Raw genomic sequence first — 26,270 nt, 5'->3', positions numbered from 1 at the left:
CACCAGGATGATAGGGAGTGGGATAGCTTGATCTTGGTTTCAGATAAAGCTCGGCACAACATCGTGGGCCGAAGGGCCTGTTCTGTGCTGTACTGTTCTATGTTCTATGTTATCGGCAGATACAAACAGATACAGACATTTAACACAGTATTGTTCTTATGAATGGGGACATTTCCTATGTCTGTGGCTATCAATGGTTGGTTTCGGCTCATTCAGGTGCTAATCGGGTTTCCTGCATTCACATTCTCCCGCTCTTCCTATGATTAATCTACTCCCTTTGTCTCGGGTTTTTTCCCTTATCTAAAAGATGTCTCGATCCTTGGCTTGGCTTCCTGAAGTGTTCGTCAACTTTAAATCACTGTCTGTGATTCTAAATGTCTTGTCTGTTGGGTTTGATTTCAAGTGATCTTTGTCTCAGTGGAAGCCGGTGTCTGTTTTATGGTTCCTTTCCCAGTTAACTCTTTGTGTGCCCGGCAGTCATTTTTAAAGTGTGCTTTCCTTACGTTTTTCCCCTTACAGTCCCTCCTTTTGGTCGGATTATAGCTTCAACAATCCCCAGACCAACAATCATACATTCACATCTACAAATTTTCATTCTTCTCTCCTTCTTCGTTTCTTCTGATGTCTTCATTTCTTCTGATGTCTTCGGGGGTCTTCATTAGGGGCTCTTCTTCGATGTACACACTGGCTCCTGGCACAATCCTCGTCAACATTATTTTAAAACAGACTTTAAGGCATCCAACAGTCAGACAACAGACAATTATAATTGCAATGAGTATGACCAGTCCATGTAACAGGTCCGACTCCCAGGACACACCCCGAGCCATTCCAGCCAACTACTTCCTTTCTTGGGTCCCTGTCTGAAGCTATCAAGTTGTTTCCTGATGTCGTCGATGACCTGTGTAATGTTGTAAGACTCATCTGTGACATGGGTTATGCATTTATTGCCTATGATTGCACACACTCCCCCTTGTGCTAACTGGTAGTCCACTGCGTATCGTGTCTGCTGTGCATATAATCTCAGTTCAGCCATTTCTTGGTTAACAGCCTCCAGTCCTTTTGAAGTGCTGTTTCCCAGGATTGTTAGTCCACAAACAATATGGTTTCTATTCTTTGCTCCAATTACCCCGGCTGACCCCCCCCGCCCCCCCCCCGACCCCGCAGAGATAAATCTCCAAGGATCCCATATCCCAGTGAGGATCCCAGTGTACCCGGGGCTTCCCAGTCAGCGCAGAATTCCCTGCTAATAGCCCGAGTTACTATTCTCCTCCGAATGTACCCCTTCTGAGGGCATGGAACAGTCAGTGGTCCGATTGTTCCGACTGCAAAACGGTTTGGGAGGTTTGGTGTTTCTGTCATGTAGGTACCATTGAAGAGGAATACATATCCCTTCTTAGCCCGGTAACACTTAGTGTCCCGATTATGAGTTTGCTCATACTGCCAATTGTTCCGTTTATTTGGCTTCGCGTTTGATTCCACCACCCGGTAAGTATCAAAGGGGTATGTCCATTTGGCTGAGCTTACGTGAGTTCCATTGCATTGCCCACAAATAAGCTGTCTTCCCGCGGTTATATTTATACATTTCCGTTCATCGCGAACACAAGTAATCTGTCCCTTGTTAATCCGACAATGTTGACGGACACACTGTGTCTGTACGCAAGAATCATTCTGAGGGACTAAGGCATAGGCACATCCCCATCCCTGTCCCGTAAAACAAAGCGGATAGCTTGCAGTATCTGAACAAGCTTTTCCTCCCACCTGTTGGGACCCCCCTGCATGCAGGATCTGTGGGGTTTACAAGTCCCACACATCTCCCCTGTATACCTCTTTTATATTTGCCAATTTGTCCCTTACAGGGTGTATCTGATGTATCTACAGTATATAAGTCATGAGGGTGTGGTGAACCATCGTTGGTTCCCACTGGATAGTACTGAGCCAGGGTCTGGCCAGTACTACAAGGATGTACATATGTTACTGTTGGGTTGTGCTACTTGTTGCTGTTGGGGTTAGGGTGGGGTTGTTACACCTTTGTACTGTAGTGTTGTGGTACATCCCAGTCGGGCTCCGCCTCCTGGGAGAGGTATAAAAGTCCCTGCTCTGGCCGGGACCCCTTCAGTCTGGGATCGTGTATATAATTATTGGCTGCTTCATTACAGTAAATAAAAGCCTTTATTTCCCGAGCATCTAGCCTCGTGTTTGATAACGCGCATCAATTTTATTTACTGTTGTTAAACTCTCGTCGAAGAAAAAAAAAAGAGAGTATGGAGCAAATCCTGAAGCCGGAACGCCTTACACTAGATCCACGTGCGGTGGGCGCTTCTAACACCTTCGACCACTGGCTGAAGTGTTTCGAAGACTACCTGGCAGCCTCCGCAGCGGTCACCACAGATGATGACAGACTCCGGGTCCTCCATGCGAGGGTAAGCGACACAGTCTACCTCGCGATCCGTGCGGCCACCGATTATACTAAGGCCCTCGAGCTTCTGAAGAAGCGTTATATCAAACCGCCGAATGAAATACACGCTCGTTACCTCTTAACCACTCGACGACGGCAGTCTGGCGAAACGATGGAGGAATATGCGAACGAGCTCCTACAGCTAACCAGGGGCTGTAACTGCAAAGCTGTGTCGGCTGAGCAGAGCATGAACGACCTCGCCCGAGATGCGTTTGTGGCGGGAGTCGGATCATCGTACATTCGACTTAAACTATTGGAGAAAGGTAACCTTGACCTTCCCCAGGCAATCGAGCTAGCGGAGATGCTGGGGACGGCCTCCAAAAGCTTAGTATTGTATCCGGAAGACCACGTGGAGACAACGTGGCAGGAGCAGTCGCCAATCCCTCCATGTCCCTCGGGTTCGAAATGCTGTGTAATGGCGTGCTCACACTCGGGCCAGACAACGGCAGCAGCTCCGGGCGGCCCGCGGTGTTACTTCTGTGGGGGAGCGAAGCATACTCGGCAACGGTGTCCCGCTAAGGCTGTGTTGTGCTCCGTCTGCGGTAAGAAAGGGCACTATTCGAAAGTGTGCCGATCTAAATCTAGGAACGGCAGTGCGGCCTGCGATTCTTCAGAGCTCGGCTCTCCGTCGTCGAAATCATCGAGGGGTTCGTCCACGTGCGAGGCCAGGACGACGCCATTACGGTCGACGGAGTCGGAGGTGTGTGACCACCAGGGGTCGCTGAGTTTGGCGCCATCACCCATGTGCGACTTATGGGAGCGGCCATGTTGGTCGGCACCGACCGCGAACGACCAGCAGGGGTCCTCCTCGTCGATTTCAGCTGCCTGCAGTGGCGCTCATGAACCAACGGTGGCGTCGATCATCCTGGACCAGGCCAAGCCTCATAGACTTGACAAATCTATGATGAACATCCAGGTAAATGACCACGTGATTTATTGTCTGTTTGACAGCGGGAGCACTAAGAGCTTTATCCACCCAGACACTGTGAAGCGGTGTGGACTCCGGATTCAACCTGCCAAACAGACAATCTCTATGGCATCGAGGTCCCGGTCTGTCACCGTGCTAGGGAGTTGCGTGGTAACTTTGATGATGCAAGGCACAGTTTACGAGCGTTTCAAGCTCCTAGTGTTGCCGTACCTTTGCGTACCAATACTTCTCGGACTAAACTTCATGGTCCACTTGAGGAGTGTAACCCTACAGTACGGTGGACCACTCCCTTCACTGGCAGTGGGAGAACAGCAGCAGCCTCCAAATTGCCCAACGCGCCCTGCCTGTAGCCTCTCGACGCTGAAGATCACCACACCCTCCCTGTTCCAGAATCTTGTGCCAGGCTGCAAGCCCATCGCGACTAAAAGTAGGCGTTACAGCGCTGAGGATCGGATCTTCATTCGATCTGAGGTTCAGCGGCTCCTCAAAGAAAGGATCATACAACCCAGCGCTAGTCCGTGGAGGGCGCAGGTCGTGGTGGTCAAGAGCGGGAACAAACCCCGGATGGTCATTGACTATAGTCAGACCATTAATCGATATACGCAGCTGGATGTGTATCCTCTCCCGCGCATATCTGATATGGTCAATCAGATTGCGCAGTACCGGGTGTTCTCCACCATAGACCTCAAGTCTGCCTACCACCAACTCCCCATTCGCCCAGAGGACCGACAATACACGGCTTTTGAGGCGGATGGTCGCTTGTATCACTTTCTCAGGGTTCCCTTTGGTGTCACCAATGGGGTCTCGGTCTTCCAGCGTGCTCTGGACCGAATGGTGGACCAGAACGGGCTGCGGGCTACCTTCCCGTACCTGGATAATGTCACCATCTGTGGCCATGACCAGCAGGACCACGACACGAATCTCCTGAATTTCCTACGCACTGCATCTCGCCTGAACTTGACCTACAACAGGGAGAAGTGTGTGTTTCGTACGCGCCGTTTCGCCATCCTAGGATACGTGGTGGAAAACGGGGTCATTGGCCCTGATCCAGACCGTATGCGCCCCCTTTCTGAACTTCCCTTGCCTGCTAGCGCAAAAGCACTGAGAAGATGCTTAGGCTTCTTCTCTTATTATGCGCAGTGGGTTCCCAATTACGCGGACAAAGCCCGTCCGCTCATTAAGTCCACGACTTTTCCCCTAACGCCAGAGGCCCGATTGGCCTTCGATAAATTAAAAGCCGACATTGCGAAAGCTACGATGCACGCTGTTGACGAGTCCATCCCCTTTCAGGTGGAGAGCGATGCATCTGATTTCGCCCTGGCCGCCACACTTAACCAGGCGGGCAGGCCCGTCGCATTTTTTTCCCGCACCCTCCAAGGCCCCGAAATCCGGCATTCAGCGGTGGAAAAGGAGGCCCAGGCCATTGTGGAGGCCGTCAGGCACTGGCGCCATTACTTGGCGGGAAAACGGTTCACCCTGATCACGGACCAGCGGTCCGTGGCGTTCATGTTTAATAACACGCAGAGGGGCAAGATCAAGAATGACAAGATCTTGCGGTGGAGAATTGAACTCTCCACCTATAACTACAACATCATGTACCGTCCAGGGAAACTCAATGAGCCCTCGGATGCCCTCTCGCATGGAACATGCGCCAGTATACAGGAGGACCGTTTGCAGGCTCTCCATAATGACCTATGCCATCCTGGGGTCACTCGGCTCTACCACTTTATAAAAGCCCGCAACCTGCCCTACTCGGTGGAGGACATCAGGTCCGTAACAAGAAGCTGTCGGGTTTGCGCGGAATGCAAACCGCACGTTTACCGACCTGACCGGGCACATTTAGTCAAGGCCACTCGTCCCTTCGAGAGACTGAGTGTCGATTTTAAGGGCCCCATTCCCTCAACAGATCGGAATGTGTACTTCCTAAATATCATTGACGAGTACTCTAGGTTCCCTTTTGTTGTTCCCTGCTCTGATACATCCGCTGCCACGGTGATCAAGGCATTCCGTGATCTCTTTACCCTGTTCGGGTACCCCGGCTACATCCATAGCGACAGGGGCTCGTCGTTCATGAGCGATGACTTGAGGCAATTCCTGCTCTCATACGGGATTGCCTCTAGTAGGACCACGAGCTACAACCCTAGGGGTAACGGACAGGTGGAACGTGAGAATGCTACAGTCTGGAAGGCTGTCTTACTGGCGTTGAAGTCAAAAAGTCTTCCAGTCTCCCGTTGGCAAGAGGTGCTCCCTGATGCGCTCCATTCTATTCGCTCCCTCCTGTGTACGGCAACCAATGCTACTCCCCATGAGAGGATGTTTTCATTCCCTCAGAAGTCTTCCTCGGGGACCTCATTACCGTTTTGGTTGACGTACTCAGGACCCGTCCTCCTGCGGTGACATGTAAGGGCCCGCAAGTCCGACCCGTTGGTCGAACAGGTCCATCTCCTCCACGCCAACCCTCAGTATGCCTATGTGGCATACCCTGACGGGCGAGAGGACACGGTCTCGATCCGAGACCTGGCGCCAGCAGGGGACGTAGCAACCCCTGTCGCTCCCATACCCCCTGTTACAAACCCCTTAACTCTTGTTTCTCCCCCGGACACGGCGCGGGCAGCATCGGGACCATTGCTTAACCCTTTTACTCCCGTGTACAGCTTGCCTGAGTCCAGAGGATGGTCGCCACTGCAGGGCGTGTCGGGACTCCATGGACTACCGTCACCTCAGGGTCAACCGGCCTGTGAGTCCGTGGAAGAACAGCTGGACGCCGCCTTGGGGAGAACGCCACCGCAAGTGCCTACTCCGGTGTCACCGCCGGTATTGAGGAGGTCATAACGACGGTGCGGTCCCTCTGACCGTCTGAACTTATAGACTGATGACAAATTATTCTGTTTTTTTGTACCCCGCCAGCCTTTGTTCTCAAAGGAGGGGTGAATGTGGTGAACCATCGTTGGTTCCCACTGGATAGTACTGAGCCAGGGTCTGGCCAGTACTACAAGGATGTACATATGTTACTGTTGGGTTGTGCTACTTGTTGCTGTTGGGGTTAGGGTGGGGTTGTTACACCTTTGTACTGTAGTGTTGTGGTACATCCCAGTCGGGCTCCGCCTCCTGGGAGAGGAATCAAAGTCCCTGCTCTGGCTGGGACCCCTTCAGTCTGGGATCGTGTATATAATTATTGGCTACTTCATTACAGTAAATAAAAGCCTTTATTTCCCGAGCATCTAGCCTCGTGTTTGATAACGCGCATCAGAGGGGTCCACCCAGGGTTGGCTACAAATAGGGCTTCTACCGATTCTGTTAACGGGTAACATACAGTTCGATTCCCGTGTAAATGTATGTGAGCTTTGTAAAACAAATTATCTTCCACCCCCGTTAAATTTACAGTCGCAACAATGCAAAATAGTACAGTTACATACGCGATTACATACATATCCGCAACAGTCATATATCAAACTTAACACTATAATTCAATCTTTACAAGTTATTTTATCTATTAACCTACGCACACCAGCCGCTCTTGCCTGCAGTCTTTGCCTGTGTTGAGGAAAGCAGTTCTGTTAGTTCATCAATTTCGCTACTTATCTCCTTTGTATAATTTTAGCTGCGTCCAGTGCTTCCAGACACCTTTCCCTCTTATGTCTATACAGGCACAGGCGTCCCCACTAATTATAACTTCATATGGCCCATTCCACTTGGGTGCAAACCCTGGTTTGTCGGGTAATGTTTTCACTAGGACGCAACTTCCCGCTGTTGGGATTTCAGGGAGCATTTCCAGCTCTCTCTCTGCGTCCTTTATTTCCTGATTGTCTTTTACCAATTTGCGCATCCCTTTTAGCTGGGTGCTCAGGTCCAGAACGTATCTCCTGATTTTATCTTTCAGTGGACCTACATCGGTCCCACCTGTTATGATGCTTTCTGGTAATTGCATCGCCCATCCTGTCATTTGCTCATAAGGGGTTAATCCGGTTGTCCGGTTCGTGGTAGCTCTTAATCTCATTAAAATAGTGGGCAATACCTCTGTCCACCTTCTCCCTGATGTCTGCATGGCTTTAGCTAGTGCATTTTTAGTGTTCTGTTCATATGTTCCACCATTCCAGAACTCTGTGGGTGGTCGGGGATGTGAAATTTTTGTTTTATCCCCATTAATTGGCATACTGTTTTTCCCACCTTTCCAGTGAAGTGCGTTCCCTGGTCCGAATCGATTTGTAGGGGTACTCCCCATCTTGGGATTACCTCCTCTGCCAATATCCGAGCCACCGTGGTAGCAGTACAGTTTGAAGTAGGGAACGCTTCTACCCACCTGGTGAACTGGTCTATGATAACCAGACAGTAAGGTTTGCCGTGGGACTGTGGTAGTGGTCCTGTGAAATCTATTTGTAGATGTCCCCAGGGTCCTTTTGGTCTCGGCTGGTGTCCCATTCTAATTGTTATGGGTCTACCAGTGTTGTGCTGCGCGCACGTCATGCATCGGTGACAGTGTCGGGCGATATCTCTTCCCATTCCCTTCCACCACCACTCCTTCCCGATATTAGTTATCATGGCCTCTCTACCCACATGTGAGAGTCCATGATGTAGCTCCAATAGGGTGTTTTGTATGCACTCTGGTGCCATTACCTTATCCTCCCGTCTCCAAATGTCATTGGTCCCTTTGACTGCTCCCTGTGCTTCCCATTTCTCTTTTTCTTCCTTTGGGGTATCCTCATGCAAGCCCTGTTCTGCCCCACTTTTCACAACATTGACAGTACAGTTCCCAACTTTTCAAACTTTCATGCAATCAGATGGCAACTCTGCGTCTGTTCGCCACTCCAGAGTTTGATGTTAAACCGACTTCTGCCCCTTTGTGCTTCGCAATCCTTAGTGCCCTTGGTGTCTCTCACTCACTTCAATTCCTGACCTTCACGTGGCAGATTTCTGCTCTTAATAGCCAGTCTAAGGCAGAGATTTTGAGACAGGCACTACCTTGTCCTTTTGTCGATCAGCACAAGTCACTGTTACTTATTACTATCAGCAGTTAGGACTTATCACTATATCAGATACACAGTACAAATACCCTTCAAGTTTCCCCCTTGTAAAGTGTATTTTTGACCCGGTCTGACTCTCACAGATTCCGTGATCTCTCCCCCGGTTCCGATCGTTGCCAATCGATCTCACCAGTAATAGGATCCTGCTGACTACGCCAATTTGTTGTGGGAAAAATCCACTCGTAGTCAGATCTCAAGGTTCCAAAATACAGTTTATTCAACGGAGCTCCGTGAAGACAAGGCACGAGTCAGTCGCAAACCTTCTCTCGGTAAAATGGCGGGAATGGTCCATCATTATACTTTTTACACAATAGATGGACCGGAGATTTGAACATTATCACATCGTTATCGGCAGATACAAATAAATACAGACATTTAACACAGTATTGTTCTTATGAATGGGTACATTTCCTATGTCTGTGGCTATCAATGGTTGGTTTCGGCTCATTCAGGTGCTAATCGGGTTTCCTGCATTCATATTTTCCCGCTCTTCCTATGACTAATCTACTCCCTTTGTCTCGGTTTTTTTCCCTGATCTAAAAGATGTCTCGATCCTTGGCTTAGCTTCCTGAGGTGTTCGTCAACTTTAAATCACTGTCTGTGATTCTAAATGGCTTGTCTGTTGGGTTTGATTTCAAGTGATCTTTGTCTAAGTGGAAGCCGGTGTCTGTTTTATGGTTCCTTTCCCAGTTAACTCTTTGTGTGCCAGGCAGTTATTTTAAAGTGTGCTTTCCTTACGTTTTCCCCTTTCAATCGGAAACTGGCCCTGTTCCGGACTTGAACGTGCCTCATAACCACGTGGATCCATTGCCATGATTCTTTACTAATAACCTATCAACTGCCTTTCAGTGCCTCTCCCGGTTGGTGGGAACGGCACTGGGTGTCAACCCCGCCCTGGGAAGATCAGACTTAACCTTGGGCGGAGTGATCTTCTCATGAGCAACTCTGCTGGGGCTATTCCAGTTGTTGAAGAGGGGAGGGTGGGGGGAGGGGTTGGGGTGGGGGGTGTCATCCTGTAATTGAAGATAAATCTGGATGGTTTGGTTTCCAAGGAGGCTGTGGGCTGGTGTTTTGAACCTGCTTTTCCTGATTGGGCCGCTCTTTCTGCCAGGCCGTTGGATGATGGGTAATATGGCACTGTCCTAACGTGTCAAATTCTGTTCAACTTCATGCAATGCACAAATTCCTGGCTGATGAAGGGTGGTCCATTTTCAGAAACCAACACCTGCCGGATCCCGGGTGTCAAGAAAGAGGCGTGAAGTTTCTCCACTCTTGTCCTTGTGTTTGATTAACTCACCCTGTGTACGGCCATCCATTTTGAATCAGCATCTACCATTATCAGGAACATAGACCCCATGAACGGTCCGGCACTGTCCATGTGCAGCCACGTCTACGGCCGTCCCAGCCATTCCCAAGCGTGAAGAGTAGTGGCTGGTGATAGTTCTGCCCTTGTTGATATTTCCAACACTGACCCACGAGCAAGTCTCTGTATCCATACGTGGCCATGATGTGGAGGTACCTGTCCACCAGACATGGCAAATTGGAGGATCTTCAGTTTGTCACTCCTGGGTGGCCATGGTAAAGTTCAGCCAGGATGGGATGGTGAACCTGGCTCAGGATGACACTCTTGAACCCCATAGGCGTGTGTCATCTTCCACAGTCAGCTGCTCTCTGCCACTCCAATATGGGTACAATTCAGGTTGTAACGGTCTTTTGGATTCCCCCATCAGCACTAGCTGCTTCAGTTTCTTCAGCACTGGGTAATTTTGCGTCCACAGCCGAATATTATTGGTAGCTACTGGGAGAGTATTGAAAAAATTCATGATTACCGTCTCCTCCATTGGGGATACGACAAGTGTCTGTTAATCGTGGCCAACTCAAGGCATCTGCCTTCGCGACTCGGCCTCCTCGTTGCCCATATTCAGAGGGCAATTAAGTGTCAGCCACATTGCTGTAGCCCTGGAGTCACCTTTAAGCCTGACTGCGCAAGGGCGACAGATTTCCTTCCCTGGGACATTGGTGAACCCAGATGGGTTTTTCAGAAAATCGACAATGTTTTTACGGTCACCGGCTGATTCTGAATTCCAGATATATTTATTCAAATTCCACCATCTGCTGTGACGGGATTGGAACCCGGGTGTTCAGAACATTAGCTGAGTTTCTGTATTAATAATCGAGTGATAAAACCACCAGTCCATCACATCCACACCCTGAGTGTACACACCCTGAGTTCCGGGAACCTAGACACACCATATTATATACGTCTACAGGGCTCCCGGATTGGACAGCATTAACTACCTCAATCAGGGAGCTCATATTCCAATAACTCCACCTGATGGTTATTGTTAAAGTTATTAAATATGTCTCTTTACCTCTTTCTGTGTTTCTGTGTGCCTCTCTCTCTGTCACTCTTTCTCTGTGTCTCTCTGTGCCTCTGTCTCTCTCGATGTTTCTCTCTGTCTCTTTCTGTATCTCTGCCTCTCCCCCTGTCCCCCTCTCTGTACCCGCTTCCTCTGTCTCTCCTGCCCCATCTCAGTCTCACTCTCCTTCTCCCGCTCTGTCTCTGTCCCCCTTTTACTTATTTGTCTGTCTGTCCCTCTCTCTCTCTCTATCTCCTCTGTCGTTTGCTGTTGCTGTGTCCATTGTACTTTTTCAGTCCGACTCTTTCCCATTCGCTCCCGCTCTCTGTCTCTGTATCTCTGTTTCTCTCTGTCTCTGGCTATTTCCCTCTGCCTCACTTTTTGTCTCCTGTTTCCCCCTCGTCTCCCTCTCCCTCTCTTATTACAACCTCCAATCTGTCTTCCTCTGTCTCCCCTTCTCATTTCCTGTCTTTCTCCCTCGCCATTTTCCCCACTCTCTATCCCTGTCTCTCTCGCTCTGTGGGAATCTCTCTCTGTCTCTGTTCTTTCTCTCTGTCTGTCTACTTCTTTCCCTGCACCTGTTAGACACTCTTTCAAACTGAGTTGCTCTCCATGTCTTTGTGCCTTTCCCTTTCCCTCTGTCTGTCAATCTCTGTCCCTCTATCACTCTCACTATTGCTATCACTGCCCTCTCTCTCTCTATCTGTCACTCTTTCTGTCTTTGTGAGGCCGTTTGTTGTTTCCAGTTTGAATGTCCAATAGGAAGAGTCAGAGGTCTTGTGGTTGTAGTTTCCTCTCAGGTTGTAATGAGTTGAAGAATTGAAGTCAGGGGATATTTCAGTAGATTTTTTAACTGCTGCCTGAAGTGTGTCTGTGTCACAGCATAAATGGCAGTGTTTGTGCAGCAACTTGTGAGTTGCAGCATGAAACCCAATTCCATAACAGGATAATCTAATATTATCGACCGATAGCCCAAATAATGCATCCGCGCCCATATTAAATAAACCATTAAGGTTGACCATAAGAGGATGAAATTGGCTGAGATAACAAACAGTAAAATGATGGATTTCCTGCGACTCTCCATTTCTGGGTCTCTGGGATTCTCCCCACTGCTGTGAGCCCGGAGTCTCCTGCGGGCTCTGCTGCTCACGAAAATGTGTCTGACGGTGAAAGCATTGAGCAGCAGAATCAGGACGAATGGGACACCTGGGGTTAGAATGTTGTGGAGGAGCTCGATTATTCCCCAGACCGGAGAGAACAGAACATCCCATGTGACATCACAAAACCAGGGGTTGACCCGCAGCAGATATCTATTTGATAACATGAAATACCAGAAAATGTTCTTTAAACAGCTCAGCGCGGTCACTGTTCCCAGAACCGCAGCTGCCGATTTCTCACTGCAATATTTACTTTTCAGCTTGGGGCAGCAAATGGCCACAAATCGATCAAAGGTGAAAGTGACGGTGAACCAGACAGAACAGTCAGTGGCTGCATAAAGCAGGACGGCGTGGATGTTACACACGGGGACCGATAGCAGGAAATAAAACTGTTCCCGATAAACAATGGGAATGTGTCTGAATATCAGGTCGAGGATAACGACCAGCAGATCCCCCACTGACATGGCCACCAGGTAACGAGTGACACATTTGGACAGACCACAGTTTCTGCTGGTCAGGGTCACAATTGTGATTATGTTCACTGTCAGGAAGAAAATAAAGAATAAAATTAGACATGATTCAGGGGAAGAAGTTACCATTTAGACTGAGGACGGGTTAAAATAAACAAAATGTACACACACACACACACACACACACAGAAGAATTAAATCTTTTTTTTAAAATCCAGCACGTCTTTTGGAGTGTGAGAGGAAAGTGGAGCATCCGGAGGAAACCCACGCAGACACGGGGAGAAGGTCCAAACTCCACACAGACAGTGGCCCAAGCCTGGAACTGAACTGAGCTCCCTGATGCTGTGAGTCAGCAGTGCTAACCACTGTGTCACCGTGCTGCTCCATGGTAGCGACACACGGGTATACATTTGGGAGAGAGCTTTCTGGAGAGTCCACAACATTGTCCCTCAGTCAGCTACAGGTAAATAGCCCCTCTCCCTTGTGGGGGATTTGGAGAGTAAGAAGGCTGAGGGAGTAAAACCTGACAGAAAATCCGGAGTGGAGTCCTGTAGGTGGTAATCTGTCATCTCTCAGACAGCTTACTGACAATCCCTGCAGCAGAGCTGGTACCAAACAGTGCTGTTTCACCCTTTCCTCTGGATAACACTAACAGTTGTCAGAGGGAGATCCTGATGCCTCAACAGTTCCGACTCTATTGTACTTACACAGAACTGTACCCTGGAGAGGAGACCACAGCATTGTGGCCACCATTCGCACAACACAGGAAGAAACAGTAATCTCACACTCGATTGGCACAGAACACAAGGACCAGGGTTTGCTTTCAACAGTGGGAGAAAGCTTCAGGGTTCAGTGAATAGGTACCGTCCATAGTGCCCAGTGCGTTTGCTGCTGCCTCACTATGACCGACTGGACCACTGAAGCTCAGTGAGTCCTCTCTCGGCAGGAAAGTTGCTAATCCATGCACCAGGTAAGAAAAACTCAAACCAAGGCCGGTACCTAAGAAAAGCCAAGCTGCCTGCCTTAATGACTATCGTCCGGTGACTCCGAAGTTCAATATTTTGAAATGCATTAAAAGGCTAGTCATGGCATGGATCAATTCTGGCCTCCCAGATTGCCTGGATCCACTACAGTTCACCTCCCTCCACAACAGGTCCACAGAGCTTGGTGAATGCAGACCAGTCCATCACTCAAACCAACCTCCCACCCATTGACTCTGTCCAAACTTTCGCTGCCTCGCAAAAGCAGCCAGCCTATTTAAGGAATAACACACCATGGACATAAACTCTACCACCTTGTTCTGTTGGGAAAAAAATATAACAAAACATGAGGACATGTACTAACCGACTCAGAGAATCATAGAAACACTACAGTGCAGAAGGAGGCCATTTGATTCATAGAGTCTGCACTGACAACAATCCCAGCCAGGCCCTATCCTCAAAGTCCCACATACGTACCCTGCTAATCCCTCTAACATACACACCCCGGGACCCTAATGGGCAATTTAACATGGCCAACCAATCTAACCTGCACATCTTTGGACTGTGGGTGGAAACCGGAGCATCCGGAGAATCCCACGCAGACACGGGGAGAATGGACAAATTCCACACAGACAGTGATCCAAGCCGGGAATTAAATTCAGGTCCCTGGAGACGTGAGATTGCAGTTCTAACCATTGTGCCACCAGGCCGCCGACTGAAGAACAGTTTCTTCTCTGCTGCCATCAGACGTTGGAATGGACCTACATTGCATCAAGATGTTCTTTTTCTACACACTAGCTGTGACTGCAACATTACATTCTGCACTCTCCTCTATGTACGATACGCTTTGTCTATAAAGCACTCAAGGAACAATACTTTTCATTGTATATTTATGTATATGTATACTAATATATGTGACAATAATAAATCAACTCAATTCAAATCTAATCAGTCTTTCACATCTCAAGCTGGAACATCGGCACGATGTGCCCTGGCCTGACCAATGACCTTATGTAGGTTGAGGATGTAGACAGGACTGCTGTGATCGAGAGTGAAGGTACAAAGCTCTATGTGGACATTGGGGAGCTGCGAGAAACTGGACTTGCTCAAAGTGGATCCTTTCCAGGGAAATACCACACGTTCTTGTAACAGGAGAAATCCCAACAGGCAATATGTGAGAATAGAGCGGGTTTCAAAGTGAAAAAAAAAGCTTCACTGGTGATGATGGAATCCCGGGGGTTGAACCAGGGTCCCTGATGCTGTGAGGCAGCAGTGTGAACCACTGTGCCATCCTGCAAGGTGCCCTAAAGACACCCAAGATCATGTCCAAGACACCATCATCACCACCTCTGTGGTGGGGAAATGATTGGAAAACAATCTGAGGAACAGAATTAATCTCCACTTTGAGAGGTAAGGATTTATGAACAACACTCAGCTCGGCTTTGTCAGGGGGAGATCATGTCTAACAATTTGCTGGAATAGATTGAGGAGGGGACTGGATGAGTAGATGAGGGAAGTGCAGTCGATGGAGTCTGCATGGACTTCAGAAAAGCTTTTGTCTAATTCCCCATGGGAGACTGAACAGGGAAGTGATAGCTGATGGAATCCAGGGCAATTTGGTAAATTACATCCAAAATTGGCTGAGTGGCAGGAGGCAGAGGGTGATGGTGGTAGGTTGCTTTTGTGACTGCAAGCCTGTGTCCAGTGGGGTTCCACAGCGATGGATGCTGGGTCCCTTGCTGTTTGTAGTGCATATTGCTGGTCCAGACATGAACGTGTGAGGTATGATCGGTAAGTTCACAGATGATACAAAAATTGGTGGCGTGGTAAATATTGAGGAGGAAAGCCTTAGATTACAGGAATCATAGAATCCTACAGTGCAGAAGGAGGCCATTCGGCCCATCGAGTCGGCACCGACCGCAATCCTACCCAGGCCCTATCCACATCGTCCCATTCATTTACCCGAGCGAGTCTCCCTGACACTAAGGGCTATTTAGCCTGGCCAGTCCACCGAACCTGCACGTCTTTGGAATGTGGGAGGAAACTAGAGCACCCGGAGGAAACCCACGCAGACACGGGGAGAATGTGCAAACTCCACACAGACAGTGACCCAAGCCAGGAATCGACCACACGTCCCTGGCGCTGTGGGGCAGCAGTGCTAACCACTGTGCCACCGTGCCGAGGAAACGGACAGGCTGGTCAGATGGGCAAATGGAATTTAAACCTGGAAAATGTGAGGTGATGCATTTTGGGAGGACTAACAGGGCAAGGAAATGGTCAATGACCAGTAGAGTGTGAGGAAGTGAAGAGGACCAGAATGAATGTGGGCTGCATATATGTGGATCCCTGAAGGCAGCAAGACAGGTAGGTGAGGTGGTTAAGATGTCATGTCGGACAGTTGTCTTTAGCAGCCGCAGCATAGAATATAAGAGCTGGGAGGTTATGATGGAAGTGTATAAAACCAGATTAAGAGAACTGTGTACAGCTCTGGTCATCACACTACAGGAAGGATGTGATTGCGCTGGAGACGGTGGAGAGGAGATTCATCAGGATGCTGCCTGGGCTGGAGAGTTTCAGCTATGAACACAGGCTGGTTAAGCTGGGTTTTTTACCTTAGAGCAGAGATGGCTGGAGGGGGAGCGGGTGTAGTGGCTGGTGGTGTGGGAGTGTTTACAGGTGGGGGGGGGACCTGAGTGATATATACAAAATTATGTGGCACACAGATAGGAAGAAACTGTTTCCCTTTAGTAGAGGTGTCAATAACCAGAGGGGCGTGGATTTAAGGTAAAGGGCAGGTTTTTGTGTGGATTTGTGGAAAAATGTTTCCATCCACAGGGTGCTGGGATCTGGGAACCTGATCACCTGGTCCAGAACACCTGATCCTTGAGACACACCGCTAGTTACAGGCCACCAGATTGAAAAACAACACACTACAAGCACCCACTGTCTTCTGTCATCAAGCCAATTTGGTATCCGATTCGCAACCTCATCCTGGATCTCGTGAAATTTAATCTTATGCAACAACCTACCACGCGGTACCTTTTCAAAGGCCTTGCTAAAGTCCAACGTCAGCTGCACTGCCCTCATCTACTCGGTTGGGTACTGCTTAAAATCAGTGGGAGCAGAGTCTTTGAATATTGTTAAGAAGGCGGTGTGAATATTATCAGGGGTTGGCAAGAATGTTGGCATTGACTTTACAATCAAATCTTGAATGTTTTGAATAGCAGGCTTGAGGGGTTTGAGGGGCTGAATGGCCGACTCCTGCTTGTAATATGTATGTGTGTACACAGTACAAGACAGCCTCAATTTTGCAGGTGTCCAGATCACCAACTCCCTGTACTGGACCCTCCACGCTGACACTATAGTTAAGAAAGCCCACCAATGCCTCTACTTTCTCAGAGGTTGAGGAAATTTGGCATCTCCGCTACGACTCGCAACAGCTTTTACAAATGAACAAAGAACAAAGAAGAGTACAGAACTGGTCACTTGGCCCTCAACCCTGCCCGGATCATGATGCCTGCCTAACCTAAAACCGTATGCACTTACGGTTTTCCATTCCCATCCGAATCATGTATTCATCTAGGTGCCTGTTAAATGCCGCTATCATATCTGCTCCCACAACCTCCCCGAGCAGCACATTCCAGACATTCCCCACCCTCTTGTTAAAAAAACTAATTGATGAGGGAAGGGCTGTGGATGTAGTTTATAAGGACTTTAGTGAGATGTTTGACAAGGTTCCACATGGCAGACTGGTACAAAAACTAAAATCACATGGGATTTGGGGTGGGCTGGCTCGATGGATACAGAAATGGCTCAGTTATAGCGGGAGAGAACAGTGGTGGTAGCGTGTTTTTCCGAATGGATATCTGCAGCTCATCGTGTTCCCATATCGAATATATAAATGATCTGGATGAAAATATGGGGTTCCGATGAATAAGTTTGCGGATGACTTGAAGATTGGCGGAGTTGCTGACAGTGCCGGGGATTGTCAGAGGAGACAACAAGATATAAAGAGATGGGGCACAAAAATGGCAGGCAAAGTTTAATCTGGACAAATGTGAGGTGATGCATTTTGGAGGAACACGTTTAGGTGTGAATTATACTGTAAATGGCAGAATCCTTCGGAAACTTAACATACAGAGGGATCTAGGCGTGCAGGTCCACAGTTCCATAGAAGTGGCAACACAGGTAGCCAAGGTGATTAAGAAGGCATATGGCATGTTTGCCTTCATCGGACAGGGCACTGAGTACAGGAGTTGCCAAGTCATGTTGCAGATCGAATAAACCTTGGTTAGGCTGCGTTTGGAGTATTGCACGCAGTTCTGGTCACCACAAAACCAGAAGGCCGTGGAAGCTTTTGAGAGAATGCAAAGAAGGTTCACCAGGGTGTTGCCTGCTCTCGAAGGCATTGGCTACAAGGAGAGTTTGAATAAACTATGATTGTTTTCACTGGAAAGGCGGAGGCTGAGGGGAGACCTGAGAGAGAGGTCTACACAATAATGAGAGGCATAGACAGGGTGGATAGTCAGAGCGCTTTCCCCAGGGTAGAAGTGTCAAATACAAGGAGGCACAGGTTCAAGGTGAGAGGGGGAATGTTTAAGGGAGATGTGCGGGGGAAGTTTTCAGGAATATTGGGAATGGAGAGGGGACTGGGGATGAGTGTTGCCGCGGAGAAATCCAATCACAGCAGGAGAATGTTGATATTGAGTGGCTGCCAGAGTGGGAACCAACGTCGATCACTGAGCACAGGGGTGATGGGTAACCGGGACACGGTGTGGGTTAGGTTACGGGCAGCAGTGTTGTGGATGAGCTGAGGCATATGGAGGATTTACGATGGGATTTAATTTGAAGTTTTTTTAGTGTCACAAGTGGACTTACATTAACACTGCAATTAAGTTATTGTGGAAATCCCCTAGTCGCCACACTCTGTCACCTGTTCGGGTAACACTGAGGGAAAACTTTGCATGGCCATTGCACCCAAACCAGCAAGTCTTTTGAACTTTGGGAGGAAATTGGAGCACTCTGGGGAAACCCATGCAGACACGGGGAGAACGTGTGGACTCTGTACAGACAGTGACCCAAGCCGGGAATCGAATCCAGGTCCCGAGCGCTGTGAGGCAGCAGTGCTAAACACTGTGGCACCATGACAGCCAATGGACAAGGGCATTGGACGAGTCAAACCTGGAACTAACAAAGATGGGAGATGTAATGGGGGTGGAAGAAGGTGGTCTCGCTGATGGGAAACTGAGCTCCGGTACAGAAGAATGCTAAGTTTGTGAAGAGACCGGTTCAGAGTTCAACATCAGCTGGGAGAGGGAGGCTTTCTGTCGATAGGCTCTGAGATCATGATGGGGCCTGGATGTGGAGGCTCTAATAGATCAACAGCATCACTCAGCACTGGCCAGTGCAGGAATTGCCCGTGGAACCCAGAACCCAGCGGGAGCCAGAAAGAGAATCTAATGTACAACAATCGGATTCACCAACATTTCTGTCACGTAGCTGATTGGTTCAGGTAGTTACAGCACTGTACAGATAGAGAGTAAAGATACCTCTGCGCTGTTCAGTGAAGCACTCACACAGCAGGTACAACATGAGTAATATACACAGTACAACTCCCTCATGATCTGTGTGGGGTGGGGGGGGGGGGTGGTGTGTGTGTGTGTGTGGGGGCGTGGTGTGTGTGTGTGTGTGGGGGGGCGGGGGTGTGTGTGTGTGGGGGGGGCGGTGTGTGGGGGGAGCGGGGGTGTGTGTGTGTGGGGGGGGTGGTGTGTGTGTGTGTGTGTGTGGGGGGGGGCGGGGGTGTGTGTGGGGTGGGGTGGTGTGGGGGTGGGGGTGTGTGTGGGGGGGGTGGGGGGGGTGGGAGCGGGGGTGTGTGTGTGTGGGGGGGGTGGTGTGTGTGTGTGTGTGGGGGGGGCGGGGGTGTGTGTGTGTGTGGGGTGGGGTGGGGGTGTGTGTGGGGGGGGAGGGGGGGGTGGGAGCGGGGGTGCGTGTGTGTGAGCTCAGTCAGCCGGGGAAACACAGACCGCAGAGTAAATGAGACCTTTCCTGCTGTGTGTGTGGGACTCGCTCTAAGGGAAACCTCCATTGGGTTCTGTGGCACTACCACCGTGCTGAATGGGATAGATTTCAAACACAAACCCGCTTGGGAGACCGTGGCTTAGTGATATTGTCATAGAATGATAGAATCACTACAGGGCAGAAGTAGGCCATTCGGCCCATCGAGTCTGCACCGACCACAATCCCACCCAGGTCCCACTCCCGTGAACCCACATATTTACAGTACTTACCTTTAACACGAGTGTTAATTTATCAATGCCAATCAATCAATTATCGATGCCACATCTTTGGACTTTGGGAGGAAACCAGAGCACCTGGAGGAAACCCACGCAGACATGGGGAGAATGTGCAAACTCCACACAGACACTGTGGGCCCGATTTTGCCACCGAGTTGCGCCCGATTTCAGCCGCAAAAATGTGGTAAAGTCGGGTGTGATCCGCACCTGCGTCCGTGCAGATGGCCACTTTACCGAGACCCGGGAATGGCCGCGATCCGATTCACACCCGAAACGGGCGCAATGGCGATTTAAATGCATTTGCATTTGCATGGGTATCGTTGGATATTTAGCTCCCAGACTTGGTCCCCTTGCAGCCACGTCTCTGTGATACCCACAACATTGCACCCACCAATTTCAATCTGTAAAACAAACTCATTGACTTTATTTTGTAAACTTTGTGTATTCAAATACAACACCCTCAGTCCGACATTAACCGCCCCCTTCTCATTGTCCTCCCGCTATCTGCTGTGCAGTCCATGGGTCCTTACAATGTCCTGGCGTTATACTGAAGACCATACCTGTTCTGGGAGGTTTGGTTGTCTCTTTCGAAATGCCAACCAACAGAAGGAAAATCGATAGTGTGAGACCATTCAGTGGACAAAGTCATGGAGGGATTCGATCAGGTGAGTGTGAAAATGAGGTTTGTACCAGATCATCTGGTGACAGAGGTCAGTGAGCACAAGGATGATAGTAAATGGGACTTTTTGAAAGTTAGGAAATGGACAGCAGAGTTTGGGATAAGCTTTGATTCTGCAGCTTTCTAACTCAGAGGCTGGTCAGCAGGGAACTGAAATAGTTGAGTCGGAATTCACAATGACAGCTGGAGTGAGGCAAAGGATGATTCTGGTGGTGACAGTAGACAGGATTCATGATGGAATGGATAGCACAGGAACAGGCCCTTCGGCCCTCCAAGCCCATGCCAATCGTGATGCCTGAACAAAATGAAATGGAAATGCTGCTGCCCTTACTCTGACTGTGTCCCTCTATTCCGCCACCTCCTCTGTCAGCTCATTCCAGGCACCCAGCACTGTCTGCCTGTAAAACGTCTCCCGCAATCTCTCTTAAACATTCCCCCTCGAACCCTGAACCTGCGCCACCTCGTAATTGACACTTCCACCCTGGGAAAAAAGCCTCTGACTGTCCACCTGTCTTTTCCTCTCATCATTTTGTGGACCTCTGCCAGGTCTCCCCGAACCTCTGTCTTTCCAGTAAAAATAATTTTACTTTATTCAGCCTCTCCTCATAGCCAACACTGTCGAGACCAAGCATAGAACATAGAACATTACAGCGCAGTACAGGCCCTTCGGCCCTCGATGTTGCCCCGACCAGTGAAACCAATCTAAAGCCCGTCTAACCGACACTATTCCAATATCATCCATATGTTTATCCAATAACCATTTGAATGCTCTTAATGTTGACAAGTCCACTACTGCTGCAGGCAGGGCATTCCACGCCTTTACTACTGAGTAAAGAACATACCTCTAACATCTGTCCTATATCTATCACCCCTCAATTTAAAGCTATGTCCCCTCGTGTTAGCCATCACCATCTGAGGAAAAAGGCTCTCACTATCCACCCTATCTAATCCTCTGATCATCTTGTATGCCTCTATTAAGTCACCTCTTAACCTTCTTCTCTCTAACGAAAACAACCTCAAGCCCTTCAGCCTTTCCTCATATGATTTTCTCACCATACCAGGCAACATCCTGGTAAATCTCCTCTGCACCCTTTCCAACACTTCCACATCCTTCCTATAATGCGGCGACCAGAACTGTACGCAATACTCCAAGTGCGGCCGCACCAGAGTTTTGTACAGTTGCAACATGACCTCCTGGCTCCGAAACTCAATCCCTCGACCAATAAAAGCGAACACACTGTACGTCTTCTCAACAACCCTATCAACCTGGGTGCCAACTTTCAGGGATCTATGCACATGGACACCCAGATCCCTCTGTTCATCCACACTACCAAGTATCTTACCATGAGCCCAGTACTCTGTATTCCTGTTACTCCTTCCAAAGTGAATCACTTCGCACTTTTCCGCATTAAACTCCATTTGCCACCTCTCAGCCCAGCTCTGCAGCTTATCTATGTCCCTCTGTAACCTGCCACTTCCCTCCGCACTGTCTACAACTCCACCGACTTTAGTGTCATCCGCAAATTTACTAATCCATCCTTCCACGCCCTCATCCAGGTCATTAATAAAAATGACAAACAGCAGTGGCCCTAAAACAGATCCTTGCGGTACACCACTAGTAACTGAACTCCAAGATGAATATTTCCCATCAACCACCACCCTCTGTTTTCTTACAGCTAGCCAATTCCTGATCCAAACCACTAAATCACCCTCAATCCCATGTGTCCGGATTTTCTGCAAAAGCTTACCATGGGGAACCTTATCAAATGCTTTGCTGAAATCCATATACACCACATCAACCGCTTTACCCTCATCCACTTCTTTGGTCACCTTCTCAAAGAACTCAATAAGGTTTGTGAGGCATGACCTACCCTTCACAAAACCGTGTTGACTATCCCTAATCAAATTATTCCTTTCCAGGTGATTACCCCCCCATATTTTAAAATTCATTCGTTGGACATGGACATCGCTGGCTGGCCAGCATTTTGAATTGTCCATCCCTCGTTGCCCTTGAGAAAGTGGTGGTGAGCCACCTTCTTGAATCGCTGCAGTCCTTGAGCTGTGGGGTGACGAACAATACTGTTCAGGAGGGAATTGCAGGATGTTGACCCAGTGACCAGAAAGGAATGGCCGATATATTTCCAAGTCAGGATGATGAGTGCCTTGGCGGAGAACTTGCAGATGGTGGTGTCCCCATGTATCTGCTGCCCTTGCCCTTCTAGATGGAAGTGGGCATGGGTTTGGAAGGTGCTGTCTAAGGATCTTTGGTGAGTTGCTGCAGTTTATCTGGTAGATAGCACACACTGCTGCTACTGTGCGTCGGTGATGGAGGGAATTATGCTTGGGGATGTGTTCCAATCAAGCGGGGCTGCTTTGTCCTGGATGGTGTCGAGCTTTTTGAGTGTTGTTGGAGCTGCACCCATCCAGGCAAGTGGGGAGTATTCCATCACACTCCTGACTTGTGCCTTGTAGATGGTAAACAGGCTTTGGGGAGTCAGGAGGTGAGTTACCCATCACAGTATTCCTAGCCTCTGACATGCTCTTGTAGCCACTGTGTTTAGGTGATGAGTCCAGTTGAATTGCTGGTCGATGGAAACATCATGTTGAGCTTTCTTTTCACTGTCTCCGAAGCTTCCCCGTCCTTCAGTTAGTGGAATGACCAAAATTGCACACAATACCTGAAATGTGGCCGAACCAGGTTTTTATATGGCTGCATGGGATATGGGGTCAGTAATCAGCTCAATCTCAAGGGGTTAATGGAGGGTGTTATCAGTCTGGACCAGCTTCAGGTACAGGACTGGAGTAAGTGGATAGAAACATTCAAACATAGAAGATAGGAGCAGGAGGAGGCCATTCGGCCCTTCGAGCCTGTTCCGCCATTCATCACCATCATGGCTGATCATCCAACTCAATAGCCTAATCCTGCTTTCTCTCCATAACCTTTGATCCCATTCGCCCCAAGTGCTATATCCAGCCGCCTCTTCAATACATTCAATGTTTTGGCATCAACTACTTCCTGTGGGACTGACGTCCACAGGCTCACCGGGTGAAGAAATGTCTCCTCACCTCCGTCCTCAATGACCTAACCCCGAATCTTCAGACTGGGACCCCTGGTTCTGGACTCCCCCCACCATCGGGAACATCCTCCCTGCATCTACCCTGTCTAGTCCCGTTAGAATTTTATAAGTCTCTATGAGATCCCCCCCTCATTCGTCTGAAATCAGGCGAAAACAATCCTAACCTGGTCAATCTCTCCTCATACATCAGTCCCGCCATCCCCGGAATCAGCCTGGTAAACCTTCGCTGCACTCCCTCCAGAGCAAGAACATCCTTCCTCAGAAAAGGAGACCAAAACTGCACACAATACTCTAGGTGTGGCCTCACCAAGACCCTGTATCATTGCAACAACACATCCCTGCTCCTGTACTCGAAACCTCTCGCAATGAAAGTCAACATACTCTTTGCCTTCTTTACCGCCTGCTGCACCTGCATGCTTACCTTCAGCGACTGGTGCACAAGGACACCCAGGTCCCTCTGCACACTCCCCTCTCACAATTTACACCCATTCAAGTAGTAATCTGCTGCCTTGATTTTGCTTCCAAAGTGAGTAACCTCACACTTATCCAAATTATACTGCATCTGCCATTGATTAGCCCACTCACCCAACCTGTCCAGATCACTCTGAAGGATCTCTGCATCCTCGTCACAGTTCACCCTCCCACCCAACTTGGTATCATCTGCAAATTTTGAGATGTTACATTTTGTTCCCTCATCCATATCATTAATATATTTTGTGAATAGCTGGGATCCCAGCACCAATCCTTATGGCACCCCACTCGTTACTGCCTGCCAATTTGAAAAGCGCCCATTAATTCCCACTCTTTGTTTCCTCTCTGCCAACCAGTTTTCTATCCATCTCAATACACTTCCCCCAATCCCATGCGCTTCAATCTTGCACAGAAACCTCTTATGCGGGACTTTGTCAAAGGCTTTCTCAAAATCCAAATATACCGCATCGACTAGCTCCCCCTTGTCAACTCTACTCATTTCATCTTAAAAGAATTAGGGAACAAAGATTAAGTGTGGAACTGAAGTCAGTGGACTTCATGTTCCCAAAACTGAAGTAAGAAGTTGAGTAATACAATGAAACATAGTTGACAAATAGAATAAGTGGACACAGGGACTTACCAGGGACACCAACAATAGCCAGGATTGGATAGTAAACCCCTTGAATAACCCAGAGCACAACATGGATGCGAAATGTTAACGATGATGAACCAAACCAATCTTGAGAAAGACAGGACAGACCCAGAGCAAAACTCCTGTCCAGTGTTGGAACATTCCAATCCATTGTTCCCAGATTCTGATCCATTGTTGGAACTTTCCAATCCGATGTTCCCAGATTCTGATCCATTGTTGGAACATTCCAAGCCAATGTTCCCAGATTCTGATCTCTCCTCACCATCTCCCTCTCTGTTAGTGTCGGAGTTGACACTCCGCTGACTCAATGGGACAACACATTGAACAGAATCCTTTATTGATAGAAGAGTGAATCCCTCCAGGCACACGGGCCAGATCCATGGAGACTCACATCAATTACAGTCACTAAACAAACAACTTCACTTAACCCCTTTCAATCCATCACTTATTATCTCACAATGGAATAGAACATTTACCCAGCCTGGATGATGGTGGAGGTTCACTGAGAGCAGGACAATTGGAAATAGTGGAGACACTGGCCAGAAACTTTCACTCTTCCCATTTCTTTCAAAATTCATTTTAGGGACATGGGTATCACTGGCTCATCCCAGCATTTATTGTCCATCCCTAGCTGCCCTTCAGAATGTGGTGGTGAACACCCTTTTTGAACCACTGCAGCCTGTCCAGTGTTGGTACAACCACAGCGCTGTTAGGGAGGGGGTTCCAGGATTTGGACCCAGTGACAGTGAAGGAACAGCTGACATATTTCCAAGTCAGGATGGTGCGTGATTTGCCAACTGTGGTTGTCTGGCCCCTTTAAGGGGACATTTTCTACAGGCCATGTGGTCGGGCCTGACCCTCTGAAGTGTCGATGCGGAAAGCAGAGCCAATCAAGTGCGAGGGCGCATGTCGCGAGCGGGGGGAGGATTGGCAGTTGGAAGCAGGAAGGAATAGTGTGGAGTTGCAGAGTTTCTTTGTCTGACCATGTGGTGAATATAGTTATTTGTTTATTGGCAATAACGGCTGTTTGTTCTGAAGTCTTATCGAGCAGCACTTGACTTATTACGCTGGCGATGAGGAATACACTTGCCAGAACATTGGGATCACAGAGCACAGTTAGAGGGGGAACAGACTGGAGCATTGATGATAAGAGGAAGCAAGGTAAAAGGGCGTGTTTGCTTGGGAAATTGGAACAATTCAACCTCCAAGTGGAAAATGGGTCCAGTGCATTGATAGACTACAATACTTCTTTCTTGGAGTCCCTCCCAGTGTAGAAGGAGGCTATTTGGCCCATCAATTCTGTACCAACAATCCCACCCAGGCCCCTTCCCCATAACCCACTTATTTACCATATTAATCCCCCTGTGACGAAGTGCCAATTTAGCATGGTCAATCCACCTGACCGGCACATCTTTCTACTGTGGGAGGAAGCCAGAGTACCCGGAGGAAACCCATGTAGACAAGGGGAGAATGTGCAAACTCCACTCAGAAAATCATCAAATTCCTACAGTGCAGAAGGAGGCCATTTGGCCCAACATGTCTGCACTGACTCGATGATAGAGCATCTCAGGCAGATCCTATCCCTGCATTTACCCCACAAACCCCCCCCCCCTGACCTACACATCTTGGGACACTAAGGTTCATTTAACATGGCCAATCCACCTATCCTAAGTATCTTGAGACACGTAGGGGCAATTTACCATGGCCAATCGACATAAACCGCACAT

The sequence above is a fragment of the Mustelus asterias genome, chromosome 31, assembly GCF_964213995.1.
Source record: "Mustelus asterias chromosome 31, sMusAst1.hap1.1, whole genome shotgun sequence".
In the NCBI taxonomy this organism is placed as follows: Eukaryota; Metazoa; Chordata; class Chondrichthyes; order Carcharhiniformes; family Triakidae; genus Mustelus; species Mustelus asterias.
Note: the sequence above shows the minus strand (reverse complement) of the source record.